This window comes from Daucus carota, chromosome 3, assembly GCF_001625215.2.
Source record: "Daucus carota subsp. sativus chromosome 3, DH1 v3.0, whole genome shotgun sequence".
In the NCBI taxonomy this organism is placed as follows: Eukaryota; Viridiplantae; Streptophyta; class Magnoliopsida; order Apiales; family Apiaceae; genus Daucus; species Daucus carota.
The window spans coordinates 30,660,205-30,682,923 of record NC_030383.2 but is presented as its reverse complement, the minus strand read 5'-3'; the positions used below and the strand labels follow the sequence as shown (position 1 = coordinate 30,682,923).

General features: G+C 35.6%; 1 long non-coding RNA gene and 1 other non-coding gene across 2 annotated transcripts; one reads left to right on the top strand and one right to left on the bottom strand.

Moving 5' to 3' along the window:
- The first annotated feature begins 9,606 nt into the window (after positions 1-9,606).
- LOC108213975 (uncharacterized) lies at positions 9,607-12,770 on the top strand. The gene is made up of 4 exons (XR_001805428.2): positions 9,607-9,867; positions 10,476-10,557; positions 11,119-11,215; positions 11,981-12,770. It is a non-coding gene; the product is annotated as an uncharacterized LOC108213975 (long non-coding RNA).
- Positions 12,771-21,272: 8,502 nt separating this feature from the next.
- Positions 21,273-21,379, bottom strand: LOC135151899 (small nucleolar RNA R71). The gene has a single exon (XR_010290806.1). It is a non-coding gene; the product is annotated as a small nucleolar RNA R71 (small nucleolar RNA).
- Positions 21,380-22,719: the final 1,340 nt, after the last annotated feature.

The window sequence follows — 22,719 nt, the reverse complement described above, 5'->3', positions numbered from 1 at the left end:
CCATTAAATATAATGTCCATTGCAAAGAAGAGATATACTCTGGTCATTGTTGATGAATTTACCAGATATACTTGGGTATATTTTCTACACAGCAAGGATGAGACATCATCTCTTTTAATTGAGCATGTCAGACAACTGGACAAAATTTCTAAAGATGCAGTCAAGATCATCAGAAGTGATAATGGCACTGAGTTCAAGAATTCTAAGATGGAAGAGTTCTGTAAAGCAAATGGAATTAAGCAAGAATTTTCAGCACCTGGAACACCTCAGCAAAATGGTGTTGTAGAACGAAAGAACAGAACTCTGATTGAAGCTGCTAGAACCATGTTGGAGGAAGCAAAGTTACCAACTTACTTCTGGGCTGAAGCTGTGCAAACTGCCTGTTTCACACAGAATGCAACTCTGATAAATAAAAGCTTATTTGGGTGTAAGTGTTTTGTTCTGAAAAATCATCCTGAACAGTTGACCAAATTTGATTTAAAAGCTGATGAAGGAATATTTGTTGGCTATCCTCTGTCAACAAAAGCCTTCAGAGTTTACAATCTGAGAACAAGGGTTATCATGGAATCCATCCATGTATCCTTTGATGATAAGAAAATTACTGGGATGGAAGATTTTGATGATCATGAGCAACTGAGATTTGAAGATGAAGATACATTCTCTGACTCAATAAACTCTGACTCTGAGAACATATCAGAGTATATTATTCCAACTCATCAACCTCAAGCACATGTTGAGGGGGAGCACTTTCACAATGAATATCTGAATGAAAATGTTGGAAACACAGCAGAAAATACAAACTCTGATTCTGACTCATCAAACTATGATCAGTCTACATCATAGGATCATAAGAATACATCTTCAGGGGGAGCATCAGAAACTCAGAATACTTATGAAGACAGCATGAATCATGGGGGAGAGGCATCAGAAAATCAAAATCAGAATGACATTGGAAATAGCATGGATTATGGGGGAGGATCAAATTCCATAAGTCAACTGCCACATGAGAGAAAATGGACAAAGTCTCACACACCAGATTTAATAATTGGTGATCCAGATGCAGGAGTGCAAACCAGAACTGCAACAGCTAATGAATGTCTCTTTCACTCATTTTTATCTTAGACAGAACCAAAGAAAGTGGAAGAAGCCTTAAAGGATGCAGATTGGGTAACAGCAATGCAGGAGGAGTTAAATGAATTTGAGAGAAACAAAGTCTGGACATTAGTACCAAGACCAAAGAACAGATCAATAGTTGGTACCAAATGGGTGTTCAGAAACAAGACAGACAGTGATGGGGTAATCACCAGAAACAAAGCCAGACTGGTAGCCAAGGGATATTCTCAACAAGAAGGAATTGACTATGATGAGACCTTTGCTCCAGTTGCCAGATTAGAAGCAATCAAAATTTTCTTGGCTTATGCAGCACACAAGAAATTCAAAGTGTTTCAGATGGATGTAAAGAGTGCTTTTCTAAATGGAGAGCTGGAGGAAGAAGTATATGTTGAACAACCTCCAGGATTTGTGGACACAAAATTTCCAGATCATGTCTACAGACTGGATAAAGCACTGTATGGACTAAAGCAAGCACCAAGAGCATGGTATGAAACTCTGGCTCAATTCCTCTTGGACAGTGGTTTCAACAGAAGTACAATAGACAAAACTCTATTTTATCTCAACCATGGTAATGATCTGCTGTTAGTTCAAGTTTATGCAGATGATATCATTTTTGGATCTACTAATCCTAAACTCTGTGAAAGATTCTCTAAGCTTATGTAGTCTAGATATCAAATGAGCATGATGGGAGAGATGAGCTATTTTCTGGGACTACAAGTGAAACAGATTGATGAGGGTATATTCATTAATCAGTCTAAGTACACCAGGAACCTACTAAAGAAATTTGGTATGCAGGAGAGTTCAGCTGCTACAACTCCCATGGCAACAGCCACCAAGTTAGATAAAAATACTGGATCACCAGTAGAAATTACTAACTATAGAGGTATGATAGGCTCACTTTTATATCTAACTGCTAGTAGACCAGATATCATGTTTGCTACCTGTCTCTGTGCAAGATTTCAAGCAGATCCAAGAGAACCACATCTGGTAGCAGTCAAAAGGATTTTCAAATATCTCAAGGGAACAGTTGAGATGGGACTCTGGTATCCCAGAGAATCAGACTTTACACTGATTGGTTACTCTGATGCAGACTTTGCAGGGTGCAAAATAGACAGAAAGAGCACAAGTGGGAGTTGTCAATTTCTTGGAGGAAGACTAGTGTCCTGGTTCAGCAAGAAACAAAAATCAATTTCAACATCTACTGCAGAAGCAGAGTATATTGCTGCAGGAAGCTGCTGTGCTCAGATTTTATGGATGAAAAATCAATTGTTGGACTATGGTTTATCTCTTACTCAAATTCCTATTTACTGTGATAACCAAAGTGCAATTGCTATGACGGGAAATCCAGTACAACATTCCATGACCAATCACATCAGCATAAGATATCATTTTATCAGAGAACGTGTGATGGAAGGAACGGTAGAACTTCACTTTGTCCCAACAGATCAGCAGTTAGCAGATATCTTCACCAAACCCTTGGCTGAAGCAACATTCACAAGACTTGTAAACGAATTAGGGATGATATCTGATCCTCTCTAAACTCTGCTACATTTCATAATAAGATATCTGTTATTAATTTCTTTATATACTTGATCAACATCTGCATCTGTTATTCTCTGATCTAAACTCTGATGATTATGCTCTGATTTGACAAACTCTGATATTTATACTCTGACCTGACAAACTTTGATGACATGAATTTTCACTGATAAGAGAAATTCCTGTGAAGAATATGTTGCAAATACTTGAATTAAGTCATGAACATCTTTAAAGTCTAATTTTTGTGATATTACATATGTGGAAATCTGTGTTACACAGAACATGATTTAAATTTGTTGCCTAGACTGCCTTACTTCTTAAATATTAGACATGCACTCAATGACGAACTTGCTTTATTCCCATTATAATCTAAGAGTGAATAAGTCTCAGATATGGATCAACAAACTTGTTTCTTCTCTCACAACAAAAAAAAAAGAGAGATCTCGGGTACTCCTTTGAGATCTTAGAAATTCTGTGAAAGGAAAGATCCAAGTGCACTGCTGGTATTAAGCAAAATGCATCAGAAAAATTGTATTTTTCTTGGAGACCTTTCGCATTCTCTGATTACTGGAGAAATACACTGAGAAATAAAAATCTGATGAAGGTTATGACTCACTTACCCTGAGAAGTTTCCTGTCAAAAGATACATGTATTACAACAGAGAAGAAAACTTATACTCTGATCCATAATGTGAGAAACTCGGCTTATGAGATGGTTAAAACATCTTCTGTACATCTGATTCTTTCTAATATTTTTTTTAAGAAATTTGTCAATCTCTGTGACAATAGAAGAATCATGTCAACACACACCTTTCACTCCGCATTTGTGATTAACAAATTTTATGACATCGAGTGATTTTTGATAAAATTCAAATAATCATTTGCAAACTCTGAGGAAAAATTGCTATTCAGACTTTCAATGTCTATCTCTCATCAATACAAAATTTGATGAACAATCTCTGTTTTGTCTCATAATCTGCCATTTATTTAAACTCTGGTCAATGGTCAAACATCTGATTCAAGTCGGAGTTTAAAATAAATGATTTTTGGTCACGAGAATATTAGATTGTCAAACGGTACAAAATCCATTTGAATTCCTGAGTGGAGAAAAACAGGGTGAATAATTGTGTTTTCTCGGTAATTGTTGCACAGTAATTCAGATTCACACGCCTGTCATCATTATCTCTCCACTACAATTTTTTTTACCGTTAAACACTTGCCACGTGTCCCACTACCACTACGAGCCAGTACATCGTGTATACACACATATATATCGTCTTTGAAATTTTTTTTTCACTTTTTACACACGATATTTTACTGTTTCTCTCTCTCTCTCTCAAACTCTGCTTTCATTTTCTCCTACACATTTCATCAAACACCTTACATACACTCACTTAAACTCTCATTTTCTCTCAGAAACTATGTCGACTACAGCATTTGAGTTCAATGGGGCGAAGTTTGTCACCAACAACTATGCTGCCATCCTAGACAATGATGAAGCCCCCAAGGAGTTTCATCTTATTCAGGATTTTCTCGCTCACAGTGAGCTTATGTATGCTCTGACTCAGCCGGAGTCAATCTCTCCCTCTCAGGTTCTCACCTTCTTGAGGACTGCTAATTATGATGATGGTGGTGACCATGGCTCTCCATCTCTGACCTGTGAATATGATGGTCAGGAGTATTTTGTCTCACCAGCAACAATCAGGAAGGCTCTTCATCTTCCTGATCACAACAAATTTGATTCTCCAGTTCCCATTCAAACTTTGAGAGATATGATGATGAACTTTTTCGGCTACTTAGCAAGCACTGATAAGATGGGGGAACTTAAACGTCCACATCTATGCAAGGAATGGAGTTTCTACTACGACTGCATCACACGGGCCTTTGGAAATAAATGTAGCAATTTTGATGTTATACCTCTTTTCAGTCAGCAAATCGGGTATTCTCTGATTCATAATCTTAAGTTTGATTATGCTACCTCTATACTGCGATTCATAGGAGATAGGAGAAAAGAGAATATGAATGTTGTATATTATGCTAGATTTTGTCAGCTTATATTCTCTTACTGCTTTCCTGCTGTCCCAATACCTGAATCTGGGAATGAACTCCCATTTAAGATTACAAAACGTGCATTCACTGATCTAATCAAGAAGGACAGTAAGAAACCCAATGTACCTGTTTTTGCCATTCCTGTCACAGTTCAGGATAAGTTGAGGGGTGCCATGCTAGACAAATATGGACCCATATTCTCTGATGAGAACATACCGCAACCTTCCACCTCTACTGTTCAAACAGACACCGTTCCAACCTCTGGTCCTTCTCAACAAGGACCAGTTGTAAAAACTGACCAAATCTTACCCTCTGGTCCTTCCCAAAAAGGGCCAGTTGAAACATCTTCACCAAAGAGGGTTCTCAGGTCCTTAAAATCCCCAACCAAACCCTCTCCTCCTCCCAGAAAAAGAAGATTCCTTCAGAAGATATCAGACTCTGACTCTGATGAAGCACCTCCACCTCCTCCACCAGCAAAGAAACAGAGAAAGAAAATCAAGCCAACCACCATCACTGACCTGACTGTTGAGCCACCTCAGTCAGAGGATCCCATACAGGCTTTGATTCCACTCTCTGAGCAACCTTCAGGTGCAGAGCCAATCCTGATTGAACCCATCTCTGCAGTTTCACTAGACATTGTGGCAGCTGACATCCAAATGTCAGAATCAATCTCTGCACATAATGATCAACCAGCAGTGGCAAAATCAGATGAAGGGCTGAAGTTGAATCAAGAATCTCTGATTCAACATGAAGATATTGTTGCAGCTGATGCTCAAGTGTCAGAAAAAGCTTCTGATGTGCCCAGTCAATCAGAAGATGCACAGATAGAGATTGTCTTGCAGATGATTCAAGACTCTCTGATTCAACCTGAAGCTATTGATGCAGGTCCTGCTCAGGAGATTACTACAGCTGCAAATTCTGATGCAGCTACTGAAGCTCTGGCATCTCATACTCTGAGTATTTTTGTTAATGAGAATGAAGATAATGATGCAACAGAAGTTACATCTATTCCTGTACAGATCCCTGATCTTCACCTGTCTATCTCTGATCAAGTCAGAGATACTACACAAGTCAAGGATGATTCTCAAACTACAGCACTGTCACCAGTCAGAGAATCTTCTCCTATCAGAGCTCCTATAGTTCCAAGCTCTCCACTTCCATCTTCTGTGCCTGCCAGAAGAAGAGTCTGTAACTTAACCTATTTTCAAAGGATGTGCAGAGCTACACCTCCTTCTATTGAAGACAGACTTACTTCTATTGAGGCCACTTAAACTTCAATGCAGCATACTCTGGCTGATTTGAGTTCTTCTGTGGCTCAGCTGGTTCAAGTTCTCACCTCTGCTGATGTCAAAAAGGGGGAGAAAATATCCAAAGACAAATGCAAATCTGACCAGCAAATGAATAAGAAAAGGCCAGATGGTGATGAGGAAGGAAAAAGGGAGATGGCTGACAAGCCAAAGCTGCTACAGATCAAAGAAAAGGAAATGAGCAATAAGGAAGGAGCAAACTCTGATAGACCCAGAGAGTCTCAAAAACACAAGTCAATGGAGCTGACTGTTATGTCTCAAGTTAAGAGCATAAGTGAAGCAGTCAGAGATTCAAATGTTATATCTAAAGAAATAGCTCTTGTGAACTCTGTGGTTGAAAAGAAGAAAGAGGATCTGATTCCTGGAGCTGATAAGCTAATTGAAGCTGGAGACCCTGAGTCTCAGAAGTTCTGCCAAACTCTGAAGTTCAGAGGCAGAGAAACCACCTTTTTCTACAAATCTCCTTCTTTGCAAGCCATTGATGAAGCTGTGGCAAGGAAAATTTTTGAACAGGAAAATCCAGGAGTGGATATAGAAGCTATCAGACTTGAGGAAGAAAGACTAGCTGCTGAGAAGAAGAAGATCAGCAAGACAAAGTCTGATGAGCAAAAACAGATTACTGATCCCTCACAAAAACAGAAGACTCCAAAGCAAAAGGGGATAGTAATCAGTGAGATGAACTACACTGACATCAACAGACCAAGAACCAGGTCTCAAACTCAATCTGAGTCTGATTCAAAAGACAAAGGGAAGAAACCTGTTGATGGAGTTCCTCCAGTTCCTCCTGTGATAAAGAAATCAATGATCAAGATAGCATCAGAAAATTCTTCTCAGAGGATGATCAAGCTAAGCAAGAATGTGAACATAATTGCTGATGTATCTGATCAAGTAGAAGAAAAAGAAGCTGGTTTAACCAGAAGAAGAAAGGTGATGACAGGTGAATCTCTGACATGACTTTAACCTCTGACAATGCTCAAGTTAAAGCTCCAGTAACAGAAGATAAGAATGAAGATGCTAAAGCCTCCTGGCTGAAGATAAACTCTGAGAAGACTCAAGATAAGAAGAAAAGGAGTCTCTTTGGAAGCCTTGGTACAAGTCTGTACAAGGAAAGTCCAATGCTCACCAGAATAAGGACTCATGGAACCAGAGGAAAGGAAGCTTATGACACAACTGGTCTAGGTCACCGGAAGGAGAAAATTCAAACAAGTTCAGCAACCACTTTCAGAGATCCTTATCCTCTGACTGAGAAAGTGGGAGATGCTGTCACTCAGAAGGATCTAGATAAAGTTGAATCAGTGCAGATCCTCATGGATACTCATGATGGGCCAGAAGATAAAGAGAAAATTGCTATATTTCTGGAGTCTGGAAGAGTTTACAGAATCTCAGAAGCTGATCTTTTGCTGAAATCTCTGAGAGAGCTTGAACACTTCCATTATATGTTGGAGATCAAGAATGAAGCTACTCAGAGGTGGTCTGATCTGATGAAAAGGACTATCAATGAAAAGAGAAGATTTTATGGAGTAAAGTCCGATGAAGAATACATTCCAAAGATAGCTCAAGATGATGGTTCTGAAATTTGTATGGAAAAGAATATCTCTGTGATGGAGACTATTGCAAACACCAGAATCTTGGGTTACAATAATGATGCAGACAGACCAAGGGTAATTCAGCTTGGAGAGGCAATGCAAAGAAGCAAGGTGAATGCCTTGAGAGCAGCTATTTATCAGACTGGGGATGAAACTGAAGAACTCAGAAATGTTAAAGCCCAGATGATACAGACCTTGAAGCTGAAAGAAGAAAATCTGATCAACCAGTTTGTCAGAGAAAGCTATGGATATAGGTTGATTTGATAGATAGGTCTGCTAGTTCTGTAAGTTGTAATTAATTGTGTAAATTAATTATCTTATGCATTTGTCCTTGATAGTTTTTGACATCATCAGTACATATATATAACTTGTTCATTCTGTCTAATGTACAAGTTGGGGGAGATTGTTACATATTTGATGATGTCACAGGTATCTAACTTGTTTAGTGTGCAGAAGCAAATATCAGAGTTTAGCTGGAAATCAGAGTTTAACGACTGACAGCTGGATCAGAGTTTATCGATGATCAGAGTTTGCAGGCGGCTGATTTTCAGGAGCAGATCTGACTAAATAAGGAAGATAAAGATCAATGGAGATTGTGCAGATCAGGACAGCAGAAGGATAGCTACTGATTAGATTATTTTAGGAAGCAGATAATTATTAATCAATCAGTAGATATCGTGTAACTGTGTATATAAACACAGATTAGGGTTTACTCTAGAAGAGTTAGAACATCGAGAATATTATTCTTGTAACCCAGCAGCTCTTAGTGATAAGATATAAATCACTAAGAGAGTTTTTGTAACCTACTGAGTTTTGTGAATAAGAGTTTACTTTGTTAATTCTCTTATTTGAGTAATCTGTTATTGATTGTGTTCATTATATTGATTTATATAGTGAATTAATTCGGCCTAACAGTTTGATTGTCATAATTTTTTTTCTAACAGCAGGGTATAGGAAGAAAACAATTTTAAGATAGAGAATTGATGCATTATTGACAGATAAGAATTTTAGAAAATAAAGGATGAATATTGCTTCCAGGATTTTATTGCAAACTGTCCCTGTTTCCACAAAAATGCCCATGGTTGATAAGTATTAGTGGAGAGGTAAGTACTAATTGTTTTAATTCCTTCTCCCTTTCTTATATTATATAGATTATAGCCATGTTATTCCATACTGTTTTAATTCCCACATTGCAGATGAACTTGGTTGATTGGTTTAAAGTGATGGTTGCAAGTCGTCGTTGAGAAGAGTTAATAGATAATCTCATTGAAGTACATCCACCACCTAAAGCATTGAAGCGCGCATTGATCCTGTGCCTCCATTGTATATACTTCCATCCTCTGAGCGGGCTAAGATGGGGCAAGTTGTACACATGCTTGAGGTAGAAGCCTTTCCTTTTTATAGTGTAACTTTTCATTGTGTTTTGATAGTTATGGAAACCAATACTTTTGTAGTAAGATTCTTTTGAGAGGGAAGTCATTGAAAAAATCTCGGGTTTGAGGGGTTAGCAGTTTAGGCAATAAAAAAAATCATGTATTTAAAGTTTTTCCTTTTTATATATTTTTTATACGTTTTATCACATTAAAAAGTGCATTAAGTAAACAAAGGTCGTAATGAAAAAGGATACCTGATACTGCTTTTTGGTGTAATTAAATTTTGGTCAGTTCTGTGTAGGATTGAACTGCAAAAGAGAAGTTAAATTTCTGTAACAAAATCCGCATAACTTATCAAAAATAAAAAAAAAAGAATATAAGTTTGCAAATGAAAAAACAATTACATAATAAATAACAAACAATCTTATATATTTATATAAAGGAGGTTCCCAGCAGGTGACGTGTCATGCTTGAGAGACCTCCTTTTCAATTCTCTTTTTTCCTGAATTTTAACAGTTTAATAATTAAATATTTTTTTAAAGCTGAAAAATATAAAGGGCAAGTGAAAAGATAAATTGCCCCTTTATTATATTTGTGTCTATTTAGTATCCCTTCTTCACCAGCCACGATCGCCGGGCGAAACTCATCGGACCAACTAAGCGCGCTTGCACCAGTCTAGCCCTGAAGGTCGTCCTGGCATCACTCCGGAAAAAGAGAGTCCAAGAGGGTCGTCTCGCTCTCACCACTCGCTCGATTCCAATTATTTTAGCTTCCGCGTAACTAGGGTTTAGCAATGGGTGCTGTGAACATCACAGACGTCACCGTTTTGGACAATCCATCCCCCTTCCCAAACCCTTCCGCTTCAAAATCTCCTACGAGTGTCTCCTCCCCCTCCAAGATGGTGATTAACTGATTTTCATTTCATCTCATCGTTTTCTTTGTATATGTATATGCTTTTTGGTGTGATTGAATCAGTTTCATCGAAAAGAGCTGTTTATTGTGTGCTTGAGTCTGTTCATTATCGAGAAAATAAAAGAAAAGAAAAGAAAACACTGTTTATATTATTTGTTTGGATTGTAGATGATGGTTAATTAGAAGATCTGTTAGCTTACGAGAATCTGTGACTGTAAGTGATTGAAATTGTTGTTGAGTTGCGATATCTGAGTAAGTTAGACACTTATACTGTTTAATTAGGTATATAGTGTTTATTAATTTGGTGATTCGTTGACGGGTGTTTCTGATTTTTGAGTTTCTTGGTGTCTCTGGCTTGTGGGTCTTTTTGTGTTCTTGAAATTTGCTTTTCAATGGATTTTGTGAAAAATCTTGGCTTTATTTATTTGTGGCGAATTTTTTGGATCCGGGTTTGCTTTGGAGTTGTGTAATTGTCAGTTTGGTGATTGATAGTACACGAGTTTCGTTAATTGAGCTGGTTGGAATTGATATTTGATGTGCTGGATGTAATTGAAATTGGTTATACAATGTTTGACACTGTTGCTTTTTTCCAAACAGAGGAAGCTCTTGGTGAAGCTATATGTCAAGCAGTGGGTCTTGGTTTGATCAAGTCTGGCAACAAAGTGTTCTCACCTCTAAGGTCTGGTGCACGTTCTTTAGTATCATGTTCATATGATTAACACTTTGTATTCTTCTAGAATATTAAAGAACAAGACACAGTATATAAGACCTGTTAACTACCTTTAAACTTTTTGATTACCGTATTCACCTCTAGAGCTATTTTAATGTAAATTAATTTGTTGCCTTTCGCTTGTATCATTATAATTTGAAATAAGGAAGTAAAATGGCACGGTTATTATATCTGTGAACGATGTAATGTCAGCAAAACTGATTGTGCTACAAGTCTGGTTGATTTTAGATTTCATGTTTTGTCCCTCAATATGTGTCTGTTAGTCAGTATCTTAGATCTAGATTGGCTTCCAATTATAAGATTTTACTTTGGAAAATCGAATCAACATTTTCTTTTTGCTCTCTGATGAGTTTGGTTTTGCATGTTTTTGGCTTAAGGCTAAGCATCAAGTTTTTATATGTGTACTCGAGGTGGATGTTAAAGTTTAGGATTGACAAATTAAATAGATTTTCCTTTGTTCGTTAGGATTAGTGCATTGTGTAATAGAAGTTTATGCACATTTGAACATAGGAGGCCTCTTTGAAACTACAAGATTCTGCTGCTCTGCTTCATAATGGATCACAAGCAACAAATACATCACAATTAGTATCTCAGACTCCTACAAAGGGTTAGTATCTTCAAGCACTATATTGGTTTCTTTAGTCTTTGTTTTGATTCTTTAAGTGTACTTTTAAACACATTATTGCTCTTGGTGCATTATTAAGATTGTGCCCTCTTCTATTAATGCATACAAATGTTTAACTGTTTTGGCCTTTTGTTGTGCCGATAAATCATTTTCAGTCAAGTTTGTATAATTTATGTTCAAGTCAGAGCAGTCAACTTATTATGATATATAAAATAAGGAAAAGCATTTAGAGGTTTAGCCTAACTCATTTCCTTCTATTATCTGTTGCAAAGAACACAAGATTTCATGAATTATGGGGAAAATACGTCTTTGATGAATAAAATAGTCTTTTTCAAGATAAGTTGCTGGAATTGCCATTATTTAGCTTCTATCCTACTATAAAGCATTACGTTATAAATTAGAAGTGGTCAGAATTTTCGGGTTCTTAGGTACATTTGATTTGTGGTTTTAGGATTTCTTTTCAAAAATAGGCACGCATGATCTTTGTATATAAATATGTTTGCATATGGTATATGGACGGGAAGGTGATGCTTATTAATATGATATGCAAGAGGAAATTTTTGTAGTTCGCTACACTCTACACATTCGGTATAATTTCTGGTAGTTAGAAGTATTACTTGAAAATTATTGATCTTATAAGTTCATATTTTCTCTTAAACTTTGGACATAGCTTGCAGCAAAGACAGAATCTTCTCTGAAATTATTGATCTCATAAGTTCATGTTTTCTCTATAAACTTTGGACATAGCTAGCTGCTGAAACGTCTTACGGACATAGGGTACAATGATGCAGCTGTTGACAACAGAGTTCTAAAAGCTGATATCGAGACCATCACAGCTAAGGTATAGCTGAGCATCTTGCTTTTGACTGCAAGTTGAGGTCTGAAACCTACAACAGTACTCTATGTGGTTTCTCATGTTATTTATTAGTGCATACAAAGCTGCCTAAAAAGTTTCCTTTGCCATAAAAATTGTAAAGGCTTGTAGTTTGCATTGGAAGCTATTTCTCTATTATTTTTTTTTGGCATGTGTATTACAGGTGAAGATGGCTGAAGAGACTGTTGCCATCATATTCTGGGAGCCCGTCTGACACATCAGCTGATACTATTCAAGATGTTCAAAAACAACACTTCTATCAGCCTGCTCCTATGAGTCACTTGCCTGCTCAAGATCAGAGAGCCCAGAATGGTTTACTACTGGTTCCACCGGTAAATAATTCACAAAAGCATTCTGCATCAGGCATTGTTGAAGGAAACAAGATAGAAAGAACTTTTTCAATGCAGCGAGTGCCTAGCTTGGAGCATCTTCAGAAGGGGATCTGTGGAGGTGTAAGCTCATCTGAGACCCTGGCCAGTGGTAAGCAGTAGAAGGTAGCCAAGAGACCTTGAAATGTGAGGATTAGTCAGAGGTGCTGGTGTGCTTTTATTTCAGCTACATCTATTGGTTCATAGTAATAGAAATCCTCTTATCTCATCATAAATTAATGCTCTGTGGTCTTGTGGATACAAAACCATTTCCCCAACTTGGACTATGTGTAGTTGCTGATAGGAATAGCATCTTCCTCAGATTAATGATTTGAACTCTTTCTTTGGGATTTCACTTTCAAGCTTTTACCCGGTCCTTTTAATTTGCTTAGTTGGGCAGGCATGCATGCATTTACATAAATTTTACTTTGCTAAAATGTTTTACATTTTATAATTTTCTCACTAGCGCGAAGCGTGTTTTTCCGCTTTACAAAATAAAAGGATTTTCTTATATTTCAGCTAAAATTACAAGATAAAAGGATTCAAAAACTATAGATCATAAAAATCTTTTAAAATGTCTTATATTCTAACTTTTTCTCACTCGCGCGGAGCGCGTTTTTTTCACTAATATTATACATAATATGAAATTAGACTATTTAGTAACATTTATATAAATTAATTTCAAATGAAAACTTCATGATGATTTCTCATTTAATATACACAAAAACATTTTTCTACATTTTTTTCGGATAACATTAAATTTATATAAACATTTTTTATTAAAAAACATTTTGCATGCTCTTGAGAAGCGGACATACATACTAGTTTTTGATAGTAATCACACAACACCTTTTATATTGTACTTCCTCCGTCTCTTTTTAGTTGTCACATTTGGTATTATGTTGGTCAAATTGACCAAAGTTTGACTGAACTTTTTAAATATTTTATCAATTTAAAAAATAAAATAACTATGTCACTGAAAATAACTTTTAATCTATTTTAAGATGTAATTTTCAGTTTTTTAAAATAATGAAATAGTGACTCACAATCATTGAACAAAAGTTAGTTAATTTGACCAAAAATATAGATATGTGACAACTAGGGGTGTAAACAAACCAAACAGTTCGTGAGCTATTCGACCTCGGCTCGTAAAATATTCGAATTTGATTCGGTAATAATCGAGCCGAGCTCGAACTCGAGCTATTTGGATGTTTTACCGAGCCGAGCTCGAGCTTCAAATTACTCGGCTCGTAAGGTTCGCGAGCCTTATCGAGCCTCTATTATTTTTTAATTTTTTTTTATTATAAATATTTTTTTACAAATATATTTAATATTTTATTTATAATTTATATATTTAATCGAATCGAACTCGAGTCGAACCAATCATATTTTAAGTTTTTGTCAATATTTGGTGACTCGATTCGAGATTTCGAGCCGAACTCGAGCCTATCGAACTATTTACGAGCCGAGCTTCGAAATTGAAATTAAAGGCTCGGTCGAACTCGAACTCGAGCCCCGAACTTTTCAGTCGAGCTCGAGCCGAGTCTGGCAGTGTTCGACTCGGTTCGGCTCGATTACACCCCTAGTGACAACTAAAATAGGGGGTTAATTATCAATTTGGTCATTGAAGTGGACTTAATGTATCAAGTTGGTCACTGAACTCAAAACGTTATCAAGATAGTCACTGAAGTGGCCATAAATATCAAACAGGTACCTTGAAATATAAGTTCAAGTAGTAAAAATATTATTTATTAAGTTTTACACATTATTTTTAAATGTTACCACAACCAACTAAAAGGTTATGACTTCTAGTATTTAAAATAATATATTTATATTTTATCAAGTTTATTTATTATTTATATTTTATTATATAGTTATTTTCTCTGTTTTAATTAAAAATAAATAATAAATAAACTTGATAAAATCCAAATATATTATCATAAATATTAGAAGTCATAACCTTTTACTTGGTTTCGGTAACATTCAAAAATAATGTGTAAAACTTTATAAATAATATTTTTACTGCTTGAACTTATATTTCAAAGTACCTGTTTGATATTTATGGCCACTTCAGTGACCATCTTGATACCGTTTTGAGTTCAGTGACCAATTTGATACATTAAGCCCACTTCCGTAACCAACTAGATAATTAACCCTAAAATGGGAGGGTGGGACTTGGGAGTAGATGGATTGTTTTATTTTTAGTCAGTTTCCGGTTCCAAGTTGTTGACAGAAAACCATACTCCGCAGCTGTATATTGAATTCAGAATTTGTTTAGTAGACTTTTAAATGATTCTATTGTATTCCTACAATTTCTTAGGTATGGCTAACGATCGTAATTTGATCAAACCAAGTCTGTTTAATATAATATCAAATATATTCTTAGCATAGTTTCTGATCGATATCATTGTTCAAAAATACACTAATTCGTATGATATAAAATTTTAATCATTAAAGGATGGCCATATTATTAAAATATTATTTCATTACGTCAGAGGGGTGATGTTACGATGTTTTTATAATGTTGACGACTTGGTGGGGCTGGAGCCCCGGCCCGAAACCCAGTAGAAGTTTTTTTCCAGCTACGGATGCTCTCTAAAAATGATATGAAGAAAATTTTTTGAACTCCGGATAAAATTCAAAAATCTTTGTATTAACTGATATTTTTTTTCTTCAATTAATTGTTGTTAAATATTTGAGTTTCAAATATTTTTTTTAGCTCCGGATGAGTTGGTCTCCTGATTCCGCCACGATCAACCGAATTTAATTTGTATTAGTTGGTCTCCACTCTCCCTGTGTTCCTGATAGTGAGTGTAATGATGAGAAAAACTTATTATTTATAGTAACGTAAAAAAATGGGAAGAACATCCCAAAATAGTAACTGTAAAGAAATGAGAGAGACAAAGAAAATAATTTTTTTTTTTCAGGACAGAGAAAATAGTTTACTCCCTCTGTCCCAGTCAATTGTATTCCTTTCCTTTTTACTGCTCGACACGCTTTTTAAGGCGCTTATAAAACATAGTTCTACAACTTATTTTTAAGATTTTCTTTTTTTGTATAAAAGTATAAATGTTATACTTTTATACATAAAAAGAAAATCTTAAAAATAATTTATAGAACTATATTATATTGAAGCATTAAAATCCGTGCCGCGCCCCCGTCCCCCAATGTATACTATTGATTGGGACGGAGGGAGTATAATTGAAGTCATTTGATTTTAGAGTTTGGAGTTGACAGTGAACCAGTAGGTTGGGCAGTATCCACTGGCAATTTTAGTGGAGGGGCCATAAATCCAGTAAAATTATTAACCAAATTTTGAACCACAAAGCTCATTTCAAAGGAGCTTTATCGGTGGATACGAAACATCGAACAAGTCAAATGTGCATCGTCTTGATAAAAAAAAAAAAAGTCAAATGTGCATCGTGCAGCCAGTTCGGCCTGAATTTTTTTGAAAAATATATATATTTATATATCTTTCATATAAGGATAGTAGTTAAGAGCTATTTCACATTACATATCTTTTAAAAATAATATTTATTTTTCAGAAATAATTTTTATGATTATTTTTAGATAAAATAAAATTATGTTTAGAAAGTAATATAAATTAAACTAGTGTCAAATTCGCTTAACCGACCCTTCTTAATAAAATTCTGAGTATCTTTTCTTTTCTTTTATTATTTGGCTCAGTATGATACTGAATCTCCGCAAAAACATTTGGTTATGGATGAATTCAAATAATAAAAATAATATCTAAATATCTAAAATGAACGTTGAGTCTATTAAAATTACCGGGTATTATTGTTTATTTTTAAAATAATATTATAATTATTTATTTTAAAATAACTAGCGTCTACTCTTCTGTTCCACTCATTTTTAAAGTTTTTCATTATTTAACACGCATTTCAATATTTTTATAAAATATAGTCCTATAACTTATTTGTATTTTATTTTTTGAAATAAAAAATTAAATATTTTACGGGAGCATTAAAGTGTGTGTCGTGTCCCCGATTTCAGTAATACAAGTTAAGGAGACCGAGAGAGTAAATGATAATAATCATATACATTTTCATTTAATTCGAACTTATATAATATAATTTACTTACGAGAGATTTATACAAAGGATGGGTGGTCTTAGGGGTGAGCACGGTTCGGTTTGGACGGTTTAATACCAAAATATTAATAATATCATAAACTTTTATTAATTTAAAATAATTTCGCGTACTCCCTTTTTTTATCACTTAACGACATACTTAATAAAAGATAAAGATGAAATTTGTACAATTATTTGATATAAATAATTTTAGGTGCTACCCTTATACGTTGTTATAAAAACAAATAATTCATTTTATTTTAAAACTAAACAAAATATTTTATTTAAAAGAGAAAAAAGAAGAAAGGTTGATTATTAATGACGAGTAGATAAAGTAAGAATGGAGAAAAAGAGGAAGAATAATTTTAAAAAGTAAGAAACATCCATAATATTGATCAACACTTGAACACTTAAATACCTAAATTATATTTATAAAATTAATTACATAACTTATGTGATAACGGTTCGGTTCGGATATTTCGGTCGGTTTAAAAGTGAAAACCGAAACCAAACCAAAAATTTTCGATTTTCTAATTACCAAAACCAAAAACAAACCAAACCGTTATAAAACCGAAAGATTCGGTTTGGACGGTTTGGATCGGCCGGTTTGAACCGGTTTCGGATAATTATGCTCAGCCCTAGGTGGTCTAGTACGGAGAATTTATTCTCATCTTAAATTGATGTGGTATTCTGTCGAATCAATATACTTATGTAAAGGAGAAGCGTGAGGCGTGTAGGTGGCGCCTCTCACATCGCTCCGTTCTATTTTTTTAATTATCTGGAATTTTTGGATGAAAAATATCAAGAATTAGAATCACTTATTTTAGTTTCGGATCTATTAGAAGCAAGTTTTAGAATCTGATTTTGTTTCAGATTATTGATGGAATATAGTAGCTTGAAAGTTTCTGATTTTGTTAGTTTCGGGTATATTAGAAGCAAATTTTAGAATTTGATTTTGTTTCAGATTATTTATGAAATATAGTAGCTTGAAAGTTTTAATCTGATTTTGTTTCAGATTATTTAATTATGGGAAAGAGTAGCACAAAAGTCTGTCTGCACCTATAAATACCCCTAGAGATTGTAGGATTTTAAATTATCTAAACGCAACTTCCTCTCTCTCAATATCACAACCCCACCTCTCTCTGGTGATAGTTTTCTTGCTCGATTTCTAACTCGGTGGTGCTGTTCTTCTGCAACGATAAGTGAAGGCTGTTTAAACAGTATTAAAAAAATAAAAGTTGTTGCAAGGAAAGGTAGTTATAGACCGCTATGTGGCTATGTTGGAGTCGACAAATCCAAACACGGGAAAAGAATATAGTCTTGACATGATATTGATGGATGATATCAATAAATTAACTGTTAGTGATGTATGTTTGTTGGTTTTTATTTTATAATATTTGTTTTTTTCTTGAGACATGTTAGTTGTTGTTAATTTTTATATGATTATTTTGTATACAGGAAAAAAATTATTCATGTATTATTTGTTTGCTCCGTTCAAGCAACTTGTAAGTGAAGACTTTATATACAGTATTAAAATATAAAACTTCTTATCTCATAGATTTAAGTTAGATGTTTTTGTGCACAATCTATCCAAAAAAATTGGAGTAAGGTGACAATGTAAGAACATGATTAAAAATATTTATGACTTCTAGTATTTAAAATAATATATTTATATTTTATCAAGTTTATTTATTATTTATATCTTTCATACAAAAAAGTTTCTCATCTAACTGAAAGTCATGCAAGCATAACTCCGGACGTTTAGACAATAAAGCTTAAATGAATGAGAAAAGAGTACTCATACACGTAACAGCTCACTTCCAAAATATCCTTAAAAAAACAATCAAACAAAACATAAATCAATATACACGAAAATCTAATAAAAACAAAAACAAAAGAGTATATATATATCAGAATAGAGAGGAATATATATATATATATATATATATATATATATATAGGGATAGGATCAAATAAAAACTTTTTTAAGTTACAAACTTACAAATTTTTTTTTGAATTTTTTTTAATCTTCCAAACTGTTAATACTTAGTTATAGCAAGTATCTGTGTTGAAATTTTTTGAAAAAACATCACAATTTTAAATATAACGCATTAGATAAATCGTGTATTCAACACATTTGTAACTGGGGTTCAACATTGGGTGTAGAACATTAATTATCATTTTGTTGAATATATCTATAAAGATGCTTAAACTATACTTCTGGGGTTTGGGTAGGATTTAGAAAGATAAATATTGGTTAATAATACGTTTAACTTAGTTCATACATTAAAAAAATTAGTTTATGTACTTCTCCAATACAATTTTAATTGATGTTCAACAAAATATCTTAAAAAATGTTGAACTCAAGTTATATATGTGTTGAACAAAAAAAGTTTGTAAGTTTGTACCAGAACCCTCCCCTATATATATATAGATATATATATATATATATATATATATATATATATATATGGGCTATTCCACTACAAACCACACTTTCATACAAACCTAAAAACCACTATTTCCACTCCCATTTTTGCTATGACCACTCCAATTTATTTATTTTTAATTTTCTAGGGAGCCCACTACTGACGTGGCAGCAGGCCCGCTGCTGACGTGGCAGGTCTACTGTCACGTCACCACCTGCTGACGTGGTACTGCCACGTCATCACTGGGGGGCCCTGCTGACGTGGCAGATGACATGGCAGTGCAACGTCAGCACCTGCTGCCGTGGCAGGGTGACGTGGCAGTGCCACTTCAGCAGTGGGGGCCCCAGTACTGATAAGTGGATTTCGTATCCACTTGGAAGCCTTCGTTTTGACTTAAAACGATGGAATGGCCTCAAGCTTTTGATGTTTTTGATATTTTTTAGTGTTGTGTTGTGTAGGTTTCTTGGAAGGAGGACAAAGAGGAGAATCATAGCTTTCTTTGAAAAAAAACGGCGAAGAAATCGGATGCACGAGGAGAGAGTTATGGGCAAAGAAGTGTCGGGTGCGCGTTCTGCCATTGTGAGGCCCCCGCCTGAGCTGTGAGGCCCCCGCCTGAGCTGTGAGGCCCCCGCCTCACACTCTGGGCGGGATTTTTGGCCCGTTTTGACCGTTTTTGATCCATTTGAAGGCCCGTTCGCTGGGGAAGTACAAGAAAGGCTTGGGGAACTAAAAACATAACCTAGAAACATGCTAAGGAGCACGTGACGGCTACGGAGAAGATCAAGATCGAATTTCATAGTTTTTACCTTTGTAATTCTTCGAAGTAGGCGTAACTTTGGATGCTCGTTTCAGATTTGTTTCTTAACTCTTATTCTCGTACTTTGAGTTTGTTTTTCCTATTCAGTACCATATTTACTCTTATTCCCATGATGATGAGAAGTTCGATTATGAACTAATTATTATCGTGGGATTCTAGCGGATTTATATATGGATTTCAGTAGTTGATTTGCCTTAATTATTTGTGTGATGAATGTTTGATTTCTTCGTATTGGTTGTGCTTATTCTTCTTAGATGCGTAGCTAACATCTAAGTTGTGGGTTAATCTTTATTGAAGCGACAGTGGATATATTGATTTAGAACTTGCCATGCGAACATAGGATTATGTATTCGATATACATGATTAGTGGTGTGATTTTAACCATCTTGGATCGCCCTATGTAATCTTGATAGATAACTTGTTCTTCAACCGTTATGTTTTCAAATTCTATAGACATATAGGGTCTAAGCATAATTGGTGTCTGTTTACCTTCTATCTTAATTGTGGATGTGTAGCAGTATGGTGCACGTATAACGACAGTTAGCGTGTATCAGTTTCGTGTTATCTGATTAGTTATCAATCATCACATATCGATAAGGCATAACTCTGAAGGAAGTATAAATTGAAGTTAGAATCCCATGTTTTATTCTCATAAGTAATTCAATTTAATTCTCTTAGTTATAAGTCGACTTTAGTTAGTTAATTTAGATAAAAACCAACCAACTTGTTAATTGTCTGAGCATTGGATAATAATCATACATTAGTGCATAAGTGCATATTTCTGAATACATTAGTCTCTGTGGGAACGAACTGAATTTGATTCTATACTACTTGTGTCCACGTACGCTTGCGTGATTTTGTGCGAACAAGTTTTTGGCGCCGCTGCCGGGGACTCGGTGTTATATTTTAGTTTATGTGCTTGTCATCAGTGGTCGTTAAAGTTCAGTGACTTGGATTCTTTTCTCACTTTTATTTCGTTGTGTGTGTTTCAGGTACTTGAGCGACGTGTATGCGAACACATTCTCAGGCCCGTAAAGAAGCATTGGCAAAAGCAGAAACGATAGTGAGTACTACAATGGGTGATCGACCACCAGTTGTGAATGATACTAAGGCTCTTAAGTCTTTCTCTGAGCCTAAAATCAATGACATTCAGTCGAGCATTGTCAGGCCACCACTTTCGAGATCAAACCGAGCACTATTCATATGGTGCAAAACTCAATGTAGTTTGGGGGTTCTCCGACTGAGGATCCTAATACGCATATTCGGGACATCATTGAGATCTGCGACACTTTCAAGTTCAATGGTGTTACTGACGATGCCATCAGATTGAGGTTGTTCCCATTCTCTCTGAGGGATAAAGCTAAAGGATGGTTGCATTCTCTTCCTGCATGATCTATTACGACATGGGAGGATCTGGCACAGAAATTTCTTACTAAGTTCTTCCCTATGGCCAAAACAGCTGCAATCAGGAATGCTATCACTTAATCCTCTCAGCTGTCTGGTGAAACTTTATGTGAAGCTTGGGAACGCTACAAGGAGATGCTTCGAAAGTGCCCACATCATGGGATGCCTGATTGGATGGTGATAAATTGCTTTTATAATGGCTTGGATCCTCAAACGAGGCCAATGCTCGATGCAGCGTCTGGTGGAGCTCTATGGGCTAAGAGCTATGATGAGGCTTATGAGTTGATCGAGATGATGGCCGCGAATGAATATCAGAATCCTACTCAGCGTCTTCATCAGGGTAAGGTAGCAGGGATTCTGGATGTTGATGCTACTTCAGCCATAGCTGCTCAGCTTAAGGCTCTTACTATGAAGGTGGATTCTTTGGTAAATCTAGGAAATCAGCAGCCACCTTCAGTCTGCGAGCTCTGTGCTGGAGCACATTCTTCGGATTAGTGTGCTATATCGAGCGAATCTGCTCAGTTTGTGAGCAACTTTCAGAGGTCGCAACAGCCAGCTCCGGCCACTTATCATCCCAATAATCGGAATCATCCGAATTTCAGCTGGAGCAATAATCAGAACTATATGCCACAACAACAGCAACAGTTTCAGCAGCAAGGATCTAGAGCTTTTAACCCTTCTGGTTTTCAACAACAGTTTGCACCGAGGTAGCAATTCCATCCACCTGGATTCCAGCAACAAAATCATGGGGTGGCTGGACAGTCTTCCAATGAAAGATCAGAATTGGAGGAATTAAGACTAATGGTTAAAAGCCAATCGGTGTCAATCAAGACTTTGGAGAATCAGATTGGGCAAATTGCTAATGCGTTGATTAATAGACCACAAGGAACTCTTCCTAGTGATACTGAGGCCAATCCGGGCAAGAAGGAAGTGAAAGAACAGGTACAAGCTGTCACCTTGAGGTCCAGAAAGGTTACGAAGGAAAAAGAATCAGCAACAGAGCGAAACAAGGAAGAAAGTGATCAACAGGTTGAAACACCCGTGCTCTCATCTGAGTCTGATAGTGGAAAAACTGTTGTTGAAACTGACAAGAATAAAATCAACGAGGAAGCTGTTAGGGTTATACTGAAATATTCGTTTGAAGTATATAACAATTATTTGAGAATCTTCAATGCATGTTTTCACATTGTCTGTATATTATATATTGTAGACAATCTAGTATCAAATGGGATAACAGAAGATTAGATTGTCGAGTTCCTAATATAATATAATAAAGGTTCACAGTCGAGGTGGTGTTAGACAAACTACTGGAACAACTGAAGTATTATTTGGAAATAGTTTATCTTGACTATTGAATAATACTTGTATACTTTGTGTATATTGAACGGGATCAAAATAGTAGAATAATTGTTTCTTTAATTCTGACAATAAATAACTAAGATTCTATGATGTTATTAATGCTTAAGTTCTTAATCCGGATATAGTGATTGACACTTGTATTTAA